A 19,807-nucleotide genomic window follows, 5' to 3' on the forward strand; every position below is an offset into this window, starting at 1 on the left:
TTCCTAAAGAGAGAAAAATAATGTTTTGTAATCCTAAAGCACTCCTCATCTACATACCTATCGTGATAGAGAGAGATGTGAAGTGTATCATGAGAGACAGAGAGAAAGAGTTGTGAAGTGTATCATTGCGAGAGAGAGAGAGAGAGAATTGTGAAGTGTATCATGAGAGAGAGAGAGAGAGAGAGAGGAGAGGAAGAGAGAGTTGTGACAGATAGAGAGAAGAAACATTAAATGACATTTTTAATGTTTTTGTGAGTTCCTAAAGAGAAAAATAATGTATTGTTTTAATTTTTAAGTAAATAGAGGGAGAAAAAAGAAATTATTAAAAATTATGTATATTTTAAGAGAAATAAAAAAAAATCATTATCTACACATCTATCGTGTTGTGAAGTGAATCATGAGAGAGATAGAGAAAGAGTTGTGAAGTGTATCATGAGAGAGAGAGGGGGGTAAGAAGAGAGAGATTCATATTTTTCGAGTTACGAATCACGATATTATAAAATAAAACGTTTAGACAATATGATGTAAACTTTGATCCTTGAAATACTAATGCCGCGTTAGCAACCAAGTATCGCATGGATCAAACACAATAAAAACAATACAAGTCAAATCAAACAAATTTACGACATTTATTCGACCGCGTTAACGATCATATGCCGAAATACGCAAGCAAATTTACGACACTTTTTCGACCGCGTTAATATGCAAAAACATTTTATGCACTAGCGGACGACACCAACTTGCCGTGTTAACGACAAAATGCCGCCCGATTCTATGGGAATACCAATAAGATACGAACATACATTGGCCGCGTTACCGACCATATGTCCGCACATTTGACAAAGGGAAGGGAAGGGAAGGTGACATCGCCATAACGATACTATGCTTGCCGCGTTACCGACTAGTACCGCTACGGCATGCCATACTTACCATAGGACACAGACTAGCCGCGTTACCGACTAAGTGCCCCAGGGTAAGCACCATTCCGAAGAATGGCCTTACACACACACACCAGTCGTGTGGCGGGCCACCCAAATCCTGCCGCGCATTGCGACAATGGGTGGCTGCCCGCACGAACTCACCCACACACACATCCCTCGTGTGGCGGACCACCCACATCCTGCCGCGCATTGCGACAGTGGGCGGCTGCCCGCACGAACACACCCACATACACACACACACACACACACACAAGTTTTTATTACCTGTGTATGCTGTCAGCAATGAAATCCCAAAGGGCCCCCCGGGCCCATATATATAGAAAAATGTACCCCGCCGGGATATGTGACGACCCCTCCGGGACCCGCCGGGCAAAGCAAAAGCCCGGCGGGCCCGTCGGGGTATAGCAAAAGCCCGGCGGGATTTTTCCCGGTTACCAGGTCGCTTGCCACCGGCTTTTTTGTGAACATGTTAATAACATGTTCACACATGTTATTAACAAAAAAAATTTTGTGATCACGTGAATATAAAATCCCTGATGGAAACCGATGTAATGAGAATGGGAATACATATGAAATAAATGAGGATTGATGTAGAACAATGTGGAAAGACGAGAGTTCGTAGAAACTGTATTTATGACCTGTTTTTAAATGATTGTTTTATGTCAAAAATGTTGGGGAAGCATTTTGACCGTCTTGTGAATGAGGTTGTGGAGACCTATCTGATAAAGTTGCAATAGCTGACGGAGAGTCAACAGAGGATGTCTCGTGTAGCAAGGTCGACCAAGGTCTTGACGAGCCTTGGTTCGATTTAAATGGTGAGCTTCCGGTACGGTGGATGAGGGACTATTGCACATCTATCTGATTCACATCACACATCTATTCACCTCACATCTCATCACCTCTATTCACATCACATCTATCCATCCCTTCATTCACATCTATCTTATTCACATCACACATCTCATCACATCTATTTACCTCACATCTCATCACCTCTATTCACATCATCTCTATTCACATCACATCTATCCATCCCTTCATTCATGCACATCTATCTGATTCACATCACACATCTCATCACATCTATTTACCTCACATCTCATCACCTCTATTCACATCACCTCTATTCACATCACATCTATCCATCCCTTCATTCACATCACCTCTATTCACATCACCTCTATTCACATCACATCTATCCATCCCTTCATTCACATATATCTGATTCACATCACACATCTCATCACATCTATTCACCTCACATCTCATCACCTCTATTCACATCACATCTATCCATCCCTTCATTCACATCTATCTGATTCACATCACACATCTCATCACATCTATTCACCTCACATCTCATCACCAATATTCACATCCCATCTATCCATCCCTTCATTCACATCATTTCATAGAATTTAAACATAGAATTTAAGAGAATTCTAATTTTGATATAAAAATTCTTTATGCATCTATTTATACATAAAAATTAACTTTAATGAGAATAATACTTTTGAAATAAAAATAAATCCTTTAGGCATCTTTCTATGCATAAAATCAATTTAAATGAGAATAACACTTTTGAAATAAAAATAAATCCTTTAGGCATCTTTCTATACATAAAATCAATTTTAATGAGAATAACACTTTTGAAATAAAAATAAATCCTTTATGCATCATTTTATGCATAAAAATTAAATTCATTGAAAATAACACTTTTATAATAAAAACTTTCATTATGCATCTTTCTATGCATAGAATTTAAATTCAATGAAAACAACACTTTTATAATAAAAATATTTCCATTATGCATCTTTCTATGCATAGAAATTAAATTCAATGAAAACAACACTTTTATAATAAAAATATTTCCATAATGCATCTTTCTATGCATAGAATTTAAATTTAATGAAAATAACACTTTTATAATAAAAGTATTTCCATAATGCATCTTTCTATGCATAGAATTTAAATTTAATAAAAATAACACATTTATAATAAAAATATTTCCATTATGCATCTTTCTATGCATAGAAATTAAATTCAGGGAAAAAAACACTTTTATAATAAAAATATTTCCATTATGCATCTTTCTATGCATAGAATTTAAATTCAATGAAAACAACACTTTTATAATAAAAATATTTCCATTATGCATCTTTCTATGCATAGAAATTAAATTCAATAAAAACGACACTTTTATAATGAAAGTATTTCCATTTCAGTGATATCCATGCATATTCATAGGTGAATATGTACATGGAGTAAATTAGAATATTTCTTTTAGAATGCATAAACGGTGGGAATTACTCCTTTAGAAAAACATAAAAATAAACTTTCTTTTCCACCAAATTCAAGAAAATTTTGCCATAACCTTCTTTGTATGGCTGACCATTTCTTAATTTTTAACATTCTATTTTCAATTTAAATTAATCCCAATTAGATATAAAGGACTCTAATCTACACAATTTTCAATTTCCAAGAGACTAAACAATAAGAAAAGTTTAATCAATCTATTTGTTAATCATTCTAGGATAAAGAAAGGGTGAATTGTATAGAAGAGAAGGGGATGGCCTTTTCATCAAGGCATAGCATCAGAATTTACTTTAATCAACTATAAAAAACAAGAAAATCAGAAAACCATAGATTTAAATTTAAAAAGTAAAAATTTTTAGCTTACATGGAGTTGTAAACTTTCCTTTGGCTTCAGGGATTGAGGGTTCTACTCTTGTTTGAAGCAAGAGTGGCCACCATTTACTTTGGAGAGGATTAAGCCAAAAACAATTGAATTATTAAGAAAATTCAATGGCTCTGGGTAGGAGTAAAGTAACAGTGCATAAACACTATTAAACTTTTACAAAGGGGGAGGCTTCTATTTATAGGAAAAAGTGAGCCTCCAACGAAGCAAACTGATTCTAAAATTTTCCAGATCAGTTTGGTCATTTTTTGACCATTTTTGGGTCAGTTTAGCTTACTTTTTGAATCTAGTTGAAACAGGAGAGAGGAGAGATAAAAATATCTCATTATTTTTTAGTTTAAAACTCCTCCACACATGTGAAATAGGTGCCTCCTTCATGAGGGGAGATCCCCACATTGAGGTGTCAAAAATGCATCATTTTCTCTAAATATCTCTTCTTTTTTAACTCATAAACCAACTCTTCATCTTATGTGAGCATTTACTCATTTTTGGGGGATTTTTTTTATTCTTCAATTTATCTCCTCCCTAAATTTGGATTAATCTTATTAGTCCGTAGGAACCTTAATTGAAGCATAATTCAAAAATTTCTAAAAATCTGGACCCTTAGGCAAAGGTCCTTTATACCTATTTTTAATTAATTCCAATTGCACATTGGAAATTCTTTTTGAATCTCTATTTGAGGGGAAATCATTTTAGACACTAGGAGGATTTTTATATCCAAAAATATCTCAATTTTGATTACCTCTCTCTAGACATTTTTCTCTCTCTAGGCCAAAATAGATAGAAACAAGATCTTTTATTATTCTGAAAAGGGGATTGATTACAGAGGGAGAAATTGAATATCATGAGGGGCTGGGGAGGAATCTTACATCCTACTATACTTAAAAAATGCGAGATGTCCTCATCTCGCAGGTGGAGTATGATCTCTTTCATCTTCTTCTTCTTCTTCAATCACTTCCAGTGTTACTGCCTTGGACCTCCCCAACCCCTCATGATGTCCAGTTTCTCCCCCTATAATCAATCCCCTTTTCAGAATAATAACAAATCTTATTTCTATCTATTTTGGCATGGAGAGAGAAAATGTCTAGAGGGAGGTAATTCAAAATTGAGATATTTTTGGATATAAAAATCCTCCTAGTGTCTAAAATGATTTCCCATCAAATAGAAATTCAAAAAGAACTTTCCAATGTGCAATTGAAATTAATTAAAAATAGGTATAAAGGACCTTAGCCTAAGGGTCCAGATTTTTAGAAATTTTTGAATTATGCTCCAATTAAGGTTTCTATGGACCAATAAGATTAATCCAAATGTAGGGCGGAGATAAATTGAAGAATTAAAAAAATCCCCCAAAAATGAGTAAATGCTCACATAAGATGAAGAGTTGACTAAGGACAAGGTTTATTAGTTAAAAAAGAAGAGATATTTAGAGGAAATGATGCATTTTGGACACCTCAGTGTGGGGATCTCCCCTCATGAAGGAGGTGCCTATTTCACATGTGTGGAGGAGTTTTAAAATAAAAAATAATGAGATATTTTCATCTCTCCTCTCTCCTATTTCAACTAGATCCAAAAAGTAAGCTAAACTGACCCAAAAATGGTCAAAAATTGACCAAACTGATCTGCAAAATTCTAGAATCAGTTTGCTTGGTTAGAGGCTCACTTTTTCCTATAAATAGAAGCCTCCCCCTTTGTAAAAGGTTAATAATGTTTATGCACTGTTCCTCTACTCCTACACCCAGAGCCAATTACATTGAATTTTCTTGATAATTCAATTATTTTTGGCTTAATCCTCTCCAAAGTAATTGGTGGCCACTCTTGCTTCAAACAAGAGTAGAACTCTCAATCCCTCGAGCCAAAGGAAAGCTTACAACTCCATGTAAGCTAAAAAAATTTACTTTTTAAATTCAAATCTATGGTTTTCTGATTTTCTTGTTTTTTATAGTTGATTAAACTAAATTCTGATGCTATGCCTTGATGAAAAGGCCATCCCCTTCTCTTCTTTACAATTCAGCCTTTCTTTATCCTAGAATGATTAACAAATAGATTGATTAAACTTTTCTTATTGTTTACTCTCTTGGAAATTGAAAATTGTGTAGATTAGAGTCCTTTATATCTAATTGTGTAGATTAGAGTCCTTTATATCTAATTGGGGCTAATTGAAATTGAAAATAGAATGTTAAAAAATAAGAAATGGTCAGCCATACAAAGGAGGTTATGGCAAAATTTTCTTTAATTTGGTGGAAAAGAAAGTTTATTTTTATGTTATTCTAAAAGAGTAAATCTCTCACCCTCTACCTAGAATTCTATCACCAAGGATCTACTATTGGGGTGGTTATAGCAATAAGGCAAGGCTTCAAGGATTCCTTTATAATAGTCATAACTCCATTGTACCCTTTATCAATGCCCCCATAATACACCACCCAATCCTTAAATCTCTCCCTTCTAACCTTCTTTCAACCAAAAAGGTTATGTTCCTGTATGGCCAGCAAAGACAGCTTCCATTCTTTCACCAGACCCCAAAAAGATGCATTCTTCCTTTTATTCTTGATGCCCTTTACATTCCATGTAGCCCCCTTTATCTCAGCCTTGTTAATCATTGAATATTTGTCTCAGGGACCATCTCCTCCTCTTAACTACTATCATCATCAGGCTCAAGATTCTAGGCCATCTACTAATCAGTTTCCACGTGTCTATTGAATTCTCCAATGGAAGAGGTCTCACCATCCATTCCCCCTAGAGGACTAAACTGGTTAGAGTAAATCACATGGCTAGGAATCTTGGGGGAGTTAACTGGTTAGAGTAAATCACATGGCTAGGAATCTTGGGGGAGTTAACTAAACCCTTCTCTTTTTCAGAATACCTATTTCTGGGTCTTCTAGCTTCTTCTTTAGTTGCTCCAAGATTGTTTTTGCTCCTAGGTTTTTCAACCATTTTGTACTGAGAGCATCACAAAATCTAGCCATGTGCCCTAGATTACCACATTTGAAGCAAGCTCCAGGAAAGGCCTGAATGTGAGAGCTAATTCAAATTTTCCCAAATCCCCAAGATCTATTTCTAGAGTTTTCAGAGTTTTGAAGCTAGATACATATGTTGTTTGCCTGACGGCCTAAAACTCATCTTCCTTGGGGATAAACAGAGGTGGACCCAAAGATTTTCCTAGTTCTCCTAGCGCCAGTCAAAGCCAGGGAGGGAGACCTACCAGTTCTATCCACACAAGGCAGGCCTTTTTCAGACTATGATTCACATCAAATAGGGGATCAAATGGGATTGCATGCACTAGCTTGGGGCCCATAAACAGATGCGCTTTAGAGAAAATATCAGAGACAACCTGTCCTTTAGAGAATAGGACATTAAAAAAATCTTTCCCCAAATAAAAGGTTTGTACCACCACTTTTTCATGCAACACATCATCATACCATTTTCCCAGTTCAGCTTTGGAAGGGGGCCTACCCAAGCAAAATATATTAATATTGCAGTAGAAGATCAGATTAACCTACGTCTTCACCAAGTTTGCTGAGACGTTGGGATCTATCTATTGCACTAGCAAAGGATGTAGCTTGCTCGATACTACCCAATCAGCTTGCAGCCTCTTCTTTTTGTGGGACTCTTCATCTTCTTTGTGCATCCTCTTCATTTCCTCTAGGTCTTCAGCGCCCCAATCGCCCCCAGCTTTGGGCTTACTCCCCTCTGTCCCCCATCCCTTACAACCAATCCACCATGCGAACCGTCAACTTCCTTGCATGCGCGATGATGTATGTCGCCCTTGCTGCCACACCGGCCACATTCTCAAAGCCCCTTACCATGCAATAATCACCTTTTTTGGATTATCGACGGCGGTGAACCTTCCCACTATCGAATCTTCTGGGCTGTCTCTATTGTGTCAAAGGTTCTTAGTGCTTTTGATGCATGTCTGAGAATGGTTTCATTATTTTTGTTGATATTAGGCTCTGGTTATAGGCTCACGTGTCTAGGTTCACGCCTCTAGGCCCATGTCTATAGGTTCACGTATCTAGCTAGGTTCATCCCTCTAGGCTCATGTCTAGAAGTTCATGTGTCCATGTTCACGTATCCAAGTTAATGTATACATGTTCAAGACTCACATCTCTAGGCTCATCTGTGTAAGCTCACCTCTGAATGCTCATGTCTTTTTTATATGAAATTCAATTCACATACTTTCTTTTTATATAATAATCCTACCTAGGGCACAAAAATCTAGAAATTGGGCTATGACACGGTTGGTGTGCACTTATGGGATATACTTTGATTTCCTAATATTTGCAAGAAATAAGAATTTTCCTTAAAATTTGTAGCTGTTATAAATTGTATAATAAGAAGTCATTCCAAAGACATGAGCACGTATGTCCATACAAATCTTTACAGCAGTAAAGATTGGTCCATACAATGTTAAATATACCTACTTCTAGACTCACATCTCCACATTCACATATATAGACTCACCTATCTAAGCTCTCATCTTCTTGAAGAGGACTGGGGACTCACCTCCCCTACACAAAAGCTAGTTTGGCCTAGTTTTTTGTGGTTTTGAGATTTTTAGACTTAATGGGATTTGATTAATAGTCCTAATCCTAGTAAATAGTTGTTATGCGATTTGATTGTTTTTTAATGGATCTACATGCATCTAAGCTGCTACCAATTCTATAATGCATGAAAACATTATGAAATACATGAATAAAATTGACAATCCCACTCTAATGAAGTTCAATGCTCATGTTTTTGGAGTGGATTCTACTCCTAATCACAATTGCTAAGCTATTTCTTTGCTCAACGCAATGAAATATAAGCCTCTTGGGCCCTAATTTCATGCAAATCACCAATAAGCCAAGGTTTTACTCTTCCTATAGATGAAACTAGAATGCCCTAAAATATAAATAATCGTTATACCTAAACCGTATGTTTTCTCGGAGTGAAACCTCCTAATCAGCACTAGGAAATATTGGGTGATCCCAATAGCTTAGAATGGAGGGATAAATGGAGCTAAGCCCTAGGATGACACACTCCATATGTTTTTTGGAGTGTGACCTTCTAATCAACACCGAGCAATATTAGTTTAGAATGGACAGATAAACGGAGTGAAGCCCTAGGCTAGTCCTCGGCACTGGCACCAAATATGTTCAAGTCACACTCCATATGTTTTTCGAAGTGTGACCTCCTAATCAACATTGAGAAATATTGGGTGATCTCAATATCTTGGAATGGATGGATAACCACAGTTAAGCCCTAGACTAGTCTTGGACACTAGCACCAAATATGTTCAAGTGAAGATCTTACCTTACTAGCTCTGCGTGCACTAGCTCGTCCATCTCGCATCCTCACTTCATTGTCACACCAGAATGATCCTTTCCCACCAAAGGGGAGAAGGGAGATCTCTTGTTGCCAAAGGAGGCAACTGGTTCTCTCTCACAAAATATAGGGGAGGAAGAAGCTAATGGAAGAGGAGAACAAACCTATTCAAATAAGTATCTATCTAGCATGTAAGAATCTAATAGCATGAAAGCAATCAAGAAGAGGAAAGAAGAAGAACTCACAAGAAAACTATTGCAAGGGAATGATTATGTTATGCTTATTGTCAAAAATGACATACATAAATGACTAGTTTTCAACACTCTTGTGAGATCCCTGTTCCCACCGAGCAACGGATTCGGGGTACTAGTAGCGGAAGTAGCACTTCTCGCGTGGGACAGGGGTCCCACATTCGGGGCCTCACCCACGGATATTCGGACAAGAGACTAATCCGTCGCTTTCTCCAAAACCGAACCCGGAAAAACTTCCTTTACCCGAAAAGCACGGGCGATTCCACCAGGATAACTCTTTACTCTAACGTAGTCAAGACCATTACTCATCAAACTGATCCGACTGCACCTATAAAGGTACTCGGTCAGATTAAGGAAGAAACTTGCACTTGGATCATTGGGATCAACGCTTTTTTTCCCATCAAGAGGCACAGCCGTTGATTCCTATCCATAGAACAATTACTATCTGGGATTTACTTCATCTATCGTAATAACAGAAATTGAGTCTCGATTTACGGATCCATCAGTCCAGCCTAACCCCATCCAGTCCCATGGGTTAGCCAACCACCCAACCACTATAGTGATGCGATCCAATTAGGAATTTGGTTAGGTTTTGTCCCGGGTACCAAGGAAAAGAGTTCGAAGGCCCCCTAGCCGGAAGTTCATGCAAACATAAAACTAGTCACACCACTTACACACCCAATATGAAATTGCCTTTTTCTCAGCATCAGCTAACTTTAAAACAATCCTTTAATTAAACCATTATGTCACTGATGACAATCCTCAAAGTCTCTGGTTGAATCCTTATTTCCAGTCATTCATTCATCGGGGTACTTATAGCATCATTGGCAACCAGAACGCTCACCACCTGTTCACTCAGGGGCCTTTTCAATAGTTCCTAGCTCATAGTACCCGACAATATTTTCACATATAAAATCAAGATGGAATCCTCGTTGAAGATCAGCAAGATCAACCAACAGACCCATATAAAAGAGCCATGGACTCATCCGTTGAGGACCAGCAAGGTCAGTCAACCAGATCCATGCCCGGTTTCAGAAAATAATTCTTACTCTTGTTCCAATATCTTCCATGACGCACGTGTGGGTATCTTCGGCGACCCCGAGCCCGAGCACCGTATGGTCAGCACCCTCTAGGATCCTTCGCAGGTGACCTGGAGCTTCACTCATAGGCTGCTTCCTTGGTCCCTCATCCACCGTACCGAAAGCTCACCATTTAAATCGAACCGAGGCTGGTCAAGGCCTCGGTTGACCCTGCTACGCGAGACGTCCTCCATTGACTCTCCGTCAGCAGTTGCAACTTTATCAGTTAGGTCTCCATGACCTTAATCCACAAGACGGTCAAAATACTTCCCCAGCATTCTTGACATAAAACAGTCATTTACAAATAGCCACAAAATACAGTTTCTATATCGAACTCTCGTCTTTCCACATTATCCCTCCTCAATCCACATTACTTGATCCACATTCCATTCAATGTGTATTCATTTTTATCCATTTACTCATATCGATGACACATTATTTTCCATACGCATTCACGTTCACTATTCTACATACACATCCATGCATACATCCATTTTCACATCCTCATTCATACATCCACATCCACATACATAACCATACATCCACATCTCCATGTATACATCCACATCCATAATCACATTCACATCCATACATCTACATCTACATGCGTACATCCACATCTCTATGCATACATCCACATCTCCATGCATACATCAACATCTCTATGCATATATCCACATCCATAATCACATTCACATCCATACATCTACATCTACATACATATATCCACATCTCCATGCACATATCAACATCTCCATGCATACATCCACATCCACATTCTCATTCACATCTACATCTACATGTATACATCCGTTTTCACATTCATACATCCACACTCCCATTTCCACATCCACACATCCACATACATACATCCATTTCCACATTCCCATTCATATAGCCCCATACGCCTTCACATCTATTCTTTTACATCACATCCATTCTCGCCCTATCACAACCCATATACATCTTATCTCATCACATACACTTCTTATCTCATCTCATACACATCTTATCACATCCTAACTCATCTCATATGCATCTTATCACATCTTATCACATCTCATACACCTCTTATCACATCTCATACACCTCTTATCACATCCTAACTCATCTTATCACATCCTAACTCATCTCATATACATCTTATCACATCTTAACTCATCTTATCACATCCTAACTCATCCCATATGTATCTTATCACATCTTAACTCATCTTATCACATCCTAACTCATCCCATAAGTATCTTATCACATCTCATCACATCTCATACACCTCTTATCATATCGTAACTCATCCCATAAGTATCTTATCACATCTCATCACATCTCATACACCTCTTATCACATCCTATCTCATTCCATAAGTATCTTATCACATCTCATCACATCTCATACACCTCTTATCACATCCTAACTCATCTTATCACATCCTAACTCTTCTTATATACATCTTATCACATCCTAACTCATCTTGTCACATCCTAACTCATCTCATATACATCTTATCACATCTTATCACATCTCATATATCTCTTATGACATCCTATCCCTTCCCATATCTATTTATAGAATATAAGAGAATTCTTATATTGATATAAGATTTCTTTACGCATCTAATTATGCATAAATTCCATTTAAGGAGACTAACACTTTCGAAATAAAAATCAATCTTTTATGCATCTTCCTATGCATAAATTCATTTTAAATGAGAATGACACTTTGAATTAAAATTCAATCTTTTATGCATCTTCCTATGCATAAATTCAATTTAGATCAGAATGACACTTTTGAATTAAAATCAATCTTTTATGCATCTTTTTATGCATAAATTCAATTTAGATAAGAATGACACTTTTGAATTAAAATCAATCTTTTATGCATCTTCTTATGCATAAATTCAATTTAGATGAGAATGACACTTTTGAATTAAAATCAATCTTTTATGGATCTTCCTATGCATAAATTCACTTTAGATAAGAATGACACTTTTGAATTAAAATCAATCTTTTATGCATCTTCTTATGCATAAATTCAATTTAGATGAGAATGACACTTTTGAATTAAAATCAATCTTTTATGCATCTTCTTATGCATAAATTCAATTTAGATGAGAATGACACTTTTGAATTAAAATCAATCTTTTATGCATCTTCTTATGCATAAAATTCAAATGTGATAAAAGTAACACTTTTACAATAAAATAATCATTTTTTTGTAACATTTTTACAATAAAATAATAATTTATTTTTTTCACCTCTATGCACGAAATTCAATATGATAAAAGTAACATTTTTATAATAAAATAATCATTTTTTTCTTTACAATTTTACAATAAAATAATTATTTTTTTATACCTCTATGCATGAAATTCAATATGCTAAAAGTAACACTTTTATAATAAAATATTCATCTTTTATGCATACCTCTATGCATGAAATTCAATTATGCTAAAAGTAACACTTTTATAATAAAATATTCATCTTTTATGCATACCTCTATGCATGAAATTCAATTATGCTAAAAGTAACACTTTTATAATAAAATATTTATCTTTTATCTATGCATGAAATTCAATTATGCTAAAAGTAACACTTTTATAATAAAATATTCATCTTTTATGCATACCTCTATGCATGAAATTCAATTATGCTAAAAGTAACACTTTTATAATAAAATAATTATTATAGAAACTTGACATTAATCAATTAACTATTCACCTAGGATAGAGAATGGTTGGTTTTGTTAGAAAAGAGAGGGAAATACCATGAGGTATAACATTTTTAGAGAAGACATAAAACATAAGAACCATTAAAGCCATAAAAATCATAAAATAAGTGAAAAGAAGAATCACCAACTTACTAATGACTTTGAAAGCTTTCCTTTGGCTTGATAGTTTGAGGATTCAACTCTTGTTTGGACAAGAGTGGCCAACCAATCTTTGGAAGAGGAAAATGTCAAAAACTAATTAATTATTAATAATTTCATAGTTCTTGGCTTGGGTGACTTGGCTTGGGTGAAATAGAGTAACAATGCCTTAAACACTATATATTTTCAACAAGGGGGAGGCTTCTATTTATAGGAAAAATTGAGCTCCTAACCAAACAAACTGATTCTAGAATTTTCCAAGTCAGTTTGGTCAATTTTTGACCATTTTTAGGTCAGTTAAGCTAACTTTTTGGAACTAGACTTGAATGAGGAGAGAGGAGAGATGAAATATCTCAATTTTTGATGATAAAAAACTCAATTTTCCCATGTGAAGTAGGCGCCTCATTGAAGACCCTCCCCTTCCTTACATATGTGTCAAAAATGGAATCATTATACTCAAAATATCTCATATTTTTAATATTGCTCATAGTTTCTTACTAATAAACCTTGTACATATTCAACTCTTCATCTTATGTGAGAATTGAAGGGACTCCCCTTCCTTACATATGTGTCAAAATGGAATCATTATACCCAAAATATCTCATATTTTTAATATTGCTCATAGTTTCAACTCTTCATCTTATGTGAAAATTGAAGGGACTCCCCTTCCTTACATATGTGTCAAAATGGAATCATTATACCCAAAATATCTCATATTATTAAAATTACTCAGTTTCTTATTAATAAACCTTGTACATATTCAACTCTTCACCTTATGTGAGCATTTACTCATTTTTGGGTATCTTCTTTTACAAAATTGGATTTATCTCCTCCCCACACATGAATTGATCTTATTGGTCCATAAGAACCTTAATTGGACCATAATCCAAGATTTTTGAAAATCTAGACCCTTAGGCTAAGGTCCTTTATACCCATTTCCAATTAATTCCAATTGCACATTGGAAAGTTCTTTCTGAATTTCTGTTTCAGGGGAATTTATTTTAATAATATGAAAAATTTTTCTATCTAAAAATATTCAAAATCTGAATATTCTCTCTCTAGAATATTTTCTCTCTCTAAGTCAAAACAGGCAGAGACAAGATCTTTTATATTTCTGAAGAGGGTATTGATTACAGGAGAAGATGCTGGATATTTTGAGAGGCTGGGGAGGAATCTTACAACTCTAGCCTGACCAAACTTAAAAATAGTTTGGCCTCTATTACTAGTCTTAAGCAAGTATATGTGCACTAAGTCCGTAGACTTTTCCTATTTGACATTAAGCACAGAGTAAGGCCACGTTATATGTTCTAGTATAGTTACAAAGTCTTTTTGTACAGATAAGATGATAAAGTGTCTTACACAATAGGTCAAGCGGTGAAACCATGTCAACCTATGGAGTGGTTAACATTTGGTTAGCATCCTTAAGATGTGAATTAGGTTTATTTTTCCCAACTCTAAGCCTTTAGGTATAATGTTTAAGGTAATCCCTCTTCCCATTTCAAATAACATCCTAAGAATATCTTATGAATATTCACGTGGTGGTGGAACGTAATCCTTTGTTTCAAGGTATGGCGATTCTTGTCCCATGGGATTGGGTTATTTGGTTTCTAATGGCCCTTCTCTTATGTTGGCCTAGATTTAACGTTGCAGGATTGCTCGAGCGAGACTGAGGACATGTCATGTGATTGCCCTTGTGGATCCCTTTGGTTTGAAGTAGTCTCAAACATTAGCTCTTTATCCTTCCTCATGTTCCATGTTCTTCGTTTAAATAAAGAAGAGCCGAAACTTGGTTCCATGTTGAAGAAGCTTCTATAATGGACTCTTGTGGAAAGTGGGACTCATGCTTGCACTATGTGTGCTTGTTGTTGTGTGTTTTAAGAAACACTTTCCTCTAATGGTATAGAATAGCGATATATCCCGATTGCTAGCTCTTTGTTGGTCATGGTCAACTTGGGATAATCTTAGCTCAAGATTGACAGTAAATGTCTAAAACATTGTAGCTTCCCACATGGTTTGACCACTTCCCTAAGGAGCAAACCTTGAGGTTCCTTATCCTACTCCCACTCCTCTACTGCGAGGAGCGAGTTTAACTACAGGGTGTTTCTCAACACTCTTGAGTCTACGCTTTTCTATGTGAAGCCAAACGTAATCACCTATGTTGAAAGTGACTTTTTGTCATCTCTTATTGGCTTGTTTTTCATATTGTTCTTGAGATTTAGCTATGGCCTCACGCACTTCTCTAAGAATGTGAGTATGGTCTCTAATAAAGTCATCGGCCGCCACTGGAACATTGTGTGAAAGTAGAGAATATGGTGTTGGTAATTTTGTACCATACACTATTTGAAAGGAATGTTTTCCAATAGCTGAGTGTGGTGTGTTGTTATAAGCAAACTGGAGTAAATGTAGGTGTTGATCCCAAGTACTTGGTCTAGACATAGTATTAAGCAAATCTAAAATAGTTCTATTTATAGCTTCAATTTAACCATTACTTTCAGGATGAAAAGCAGAAGTAAAATCACTTTTAGAACCAAGGTTAGAAAATAAGGCAATCCAAAAATGATTACAAAATCTAGAATCTCTATCAGAAACAATCACCTTTGGCAATCCATGATGTGTGGAAACATTCTTTATAAAAAGATGAGCAGCTTAATATGTAGACAATGTTTTTTTACATGCAATGAAATATGCTTGCTTACTAAATCTATCTACAATGGTCCAAAGCATGTCATTCCATGCAGTAGTAACAAGTAATCCAGTAATAAAGTCCATGGAAATTTCTTCCCAAGGGCGATTAGGAATAGGCAATGGCATAAGAAAGCCATGCTACTTCCCATGATGTCGCTTCACTCTTTGGCACACAAGACATTCAGAAACAAAAGTAGCAACATCATTCTTGAGAGTAGGCCAATAAAAATCATCAGTGAGAGTTTTCAAGGTAGAAAGTATACATCGATGACCCGTATAAGGAGGATTGTGTACTTCTTCTAAAAGAGTTTGTCTAAAAGGAAGAGTAACACACAAATGCTTTTTGAAAAAGAGAAAATCATCATTATAAGAATAGCTATCAATAGGTATATAATTATTAGCTTTGAATTTCAAGCATGGTGTAGAGAAATTAGGATCATTATCATATGTGTCACACATAGCATCAAAAGTATGAAAGCCAAGAACAAAAATATTAGCAATTGATGGAGGTGTCTACTTAATGCATCAGTGCGACAACATTTTCTTTGCTAGGTTGATACTACTGAATAAAAGGATGAAAACTCTGAATAAAAGAAGCCCATTGAATATGACGGTCTAAAATCAAAGGTTGGGTAAGTAAATGTCTAATACTCTATTGGTGGTCAGTCTTAATCATAAACTCAGAACCCATAAGATAATGTTTTCCACATACAAAGTGTGTGAACAATGGCAAGAAGTTCTTTGTCGTATGTGCTATACTTAGTCTCAGAGGGCTTGAGGTTATGACTCTCATATGCAAGGGGATGCCCATCTTGCATAAGAACTGCACCAATGCCTGATCCACTGGCATCAATATAACTTGAAGGAAGAAAGGACGGAAAAAATCAGGTAATTGAAGAGCTAGGGTATAAGTCAAAATATACTTGAGCATATAGAAGGACTTTTGTTAGCTTTGACCCCAACGAAAAACAGTATGCTTAAGAAGAAGCAAGGTCAAAGGCATTGCAATTAAAGAAAAATTTTGAACAATTTTTTTATAGTAATTGCAAAGGCCTAGGAAGGAAGGACTTCACTAACATTGTTAGGGATTGGCCAAGTCTAAATGGTCTGAATCTTCTTAGGGTCAACTCGAATACCTTTGACAGAAACTATGTGACCTAAATACTAAATCTCTTTCTAGAAGAAATAACTCTTCTCAGAATTAGCATACAATTTATTTTCTTTCAAGATTTTGAAAACAATAGCTAAATGCTCTTTATGCTCTACTTCATCTCTACTAAAAACAAGGATATCATAAATAAAAAACAATGACAGTGTTGATATTTCAAAAAAATGTGATTCATTATGCGGCTAAAAGTAGCAAGTGCATTAGTCAATCCAAAAGGCATGACAAGGAATTCATAATGAACTATCTGAGTGCAAAAAGCAGTTTTATACACATCAGACAAATGCGAAGTCTATCTAGAAAATCATCAACATGGGGAGTTGGATACCTGTTCTTAACAGTAATCTTATTCAGGGCTCTATAGTCAATACACATATGGTAAGTCTTATTCTTTTTTTGCACTAAGAGAACTGGGCCTCCAAAAGGGGAACTACTAGGATGAATAAGACCTCAGCCTAAAAGTTCTTCTATTTGCCTTTGAATTTCCTTTTGTTGAATGTGATTTTGTCTATAAGGGGCTCTATGAGGAGGCGGTTGACTACCAAGGATAATCTCAATAGTATGGTCATATGTATGAGAGGCAGGTAGTCTTGGGGGTAAGTCATCTAGGAAAGATTGATGATTAGAAGAAATCTTAGACTTAGCTGCTTCAATCTCATGCACATAAACAAGAAAAGTTTTGTCACGTTTCCTTAATGCACGTTTAGCTTGATTATGAGACAACAATGGATATAATTCATGCGTGATATCACTTTGAAGAGTTAATTTCTCTTTGTTATGCCAAAGATGCATTTTGTGTGTAGCATAATCTATATGTGGATTAAATTGATGATGGAAAGGCATGCCTAGAATCACATCACTAGTGTGCAAGGGTGCAATTAAAGAAATCTCTCTTCTCTTTATAAGGACCTATGGCAATTTCTCATTGTCTAGTTTCTTAAGTGCCATTATATCGTGTGCCTTGAAAAAAAGCAAATTTAACCTTATAAAGTGAAGGATGTCTTTTTAATTGCAACTTCCTAACATGTTCAAAAATAAAATCATGCGTACTACCATCATCATGCAAGATAATAACATCACGATCATGAATTTTAACTTCATCTTAAGCAGCAAAGAATAGGGTTACCTAGCACATCACTTTGGTTGTCATTATCCTCATCTTGTTGTAGCATTTCCTCGGACCAATATGGGACATAGTCACCATCTTCGTGAGGTACCTCTTCAATGTTGTGAAGTTGAGCAACTAGCTTCTTCACCCAACAATGATTAGCAAAATGCCCTAGATTGTTACACTTGTAGAATGTAGGTCCAGGCTTCCTGGAGGTATTAGTGTTGTGACTAATGGGATTAGGATGAATTGCATTGCTTTGTTCACTATTAGTCTTTACATTTTGAGGAGGATAAGTGCGTGCATTGCTAGGTGCTACCCAAGGCTTCCTATTAGCTATTAAAAGAACGAAAACCATTAGAAGCATTGTAAGCACGCGGAAAAGATTGTCGATTGTTGTTGAAGCTTGAGGTTTGTCGATTATTTGGTAAGGGAGAATTAAGTTCACGTTGAGGCTTACACAAACCCCATTTGCATTCGGCATCATGTGCTAAGGAAATAGCTTCAGCATATTGACTTCTGCATGAATAGACTCCTCAAGACCGGATTCATATCTTAGTTTGAATAGAAGATTCGGGAACCTCTTCAAGCATTCGAAGTTGTAGAAGAGTTTGCCAAACCTTTTCAATGTATTGTGGTATAGTCTCTCAATCTATCATAATCAAAGTATCCCATGCACGATGAGCCTTAAGATGGAACTGCGGTGGCAAGAAACTAGCCTTCACCTTGTATTGAAATTCCTCCCAAGTAGAAGGTTTGTCGAGACTATTGCGGAGTACATTCCACCAAAGTGAGGCAAGATCAACCATGTGATTTGCCGCACACTTAATCTTGTCTTTCTCGGAGAAAGACTCTTCGGAAAAGTAATCATCTAGCTAACTCAATCAAGAGAGAACAAGATGAGAATCGTTTTTGCATTAGATTTAATAAAAGAAAAAGTGTGATAACTAATCTTATTGTCCTTCTTTGTAGCTTGTGCATTGAAAGTGGCCTTGATAATCTTGGTGATATGGCGATCTTCAGAAGCGGAAGGAGAAATCTCATTACCATTAAAACGTGCTTCAAGATCAAAGTGTCATTGGCGTTCATCTCGTCAAGTAATTGTTGCTCAAGTAAACGAAGTCGCTCTCTTCGATTTAGGGTTGCGGAAGAGGAGAATTCAAAAAATCATCATTAATAGGGTTGTCGGCGGTGGCATTATAGTTGAAATCGAGACCAAAATTAGCTCTCGGATCCATAGATTTGAACTGTAGAGGCTAGACCAGAGAGGTATAAGTTGCTTGAAACTTGCTCAAACTGTAGTATAGGCTGTTAAAAAAAATTCAAATTTTTCGAGCAATTTTTGGGATTTTCGAGAAATTTTTAGAGCTCCGGAATCTCAAAAAGAGCAATTTTAACCCAAAAAATCAGATTTATGGACCAAAACAGATCTAAAATTTTTTGGAAATTTGATATGTGCTGTAGAGACCTGATTTGCAGCTGATTGGATTTCTGTAGAATTTTTGGAGCAAAGAAACTATTTTTGGGCTATTTTCTAGCCTTTTGGAAGCTTTAAAAGCTTAATAATTAAGCTTAAAAGCTTGATTATGCTGTAGCTACAGCCATGGGGCTAGAAATACAGCAGCCGACCAGCAAATAGAAGGAAATTCACCATGAAAGTGGTCACCCCATCAATTGGGAGGTGGAGAGGTTGAAAAAAAACAATTTCCTTGCT

Source organism: Cibotium barometz, chromosome 57 (genome assembly GCF_041138505.1).
Source record: "Cibotium barometz isolate CiBa-2024 chromosome 57, ASM4113850v1, whole genome shotgun sequence".
NCBI lineage: Eukaryota > Viridiplantae > Streptophyta > Polypodiopsida > Cyatheales > Cibotiaceae > Cibotium > Cibotium barometz.